Genomic DNA, 257 nt, shown 5'->3' with positions numbered 1-257 from the left:
TTTAATGAGCTGCTTTACAAAATAGTGTGAGTTTGACTTTGGTGAAGAAACTCCAGCTGTTGGCTTATTGTGTTTTTACCTTTTGTGAATTATTTCTTGTGATCATCATTCATTTGATGAGCCACTGGCTTTCCACCGCTTTGTTTCCTTCTCTCTTCAGCGGTGTGCTGATGTAATAGCTCAACTGGAAAATTACATAATTTCCGCCTTGTATTCCTTGCTTGGCTCTGACATTTTGGAGAAAAACGTTTATATTC

The 257-nt window shown here is 37.7% G+C and overlaps 1 protein-coding gene across 4 annotated transcripts in view; it reads left to right on the top strand.

Annotated features, from left to right (window-relative positions):
* LOC118332400 (ATP-dependent RNA helicase DHX8-like) overlaps positions 1–257 on the top strand; it is a gene marked incomplete at its 3' end in the record, with an annotated part of 36009 nt that overhangs the window by 5355 nt on the left and 30397 nt on the right.

The sequence above is a fragment of the Morone saxatilis genome, unplaced genomic scaffold, assembly GCF_004916995.1.
Source record: "Morone saxatilis isolate NCDOM2014 unplaced genomic scaffold, NCSU_SB_2.0 Contig21, whole genome shotgun sequence".
Taxonomy (NCBI): Eukaryota; Metazoa; Chordata; class Actinopteri; family Moronidae; genus Morone; species Morone saxatilis.
This window is presented reverse-complemented; position numbering and strand designations above follow the sequence as displayed.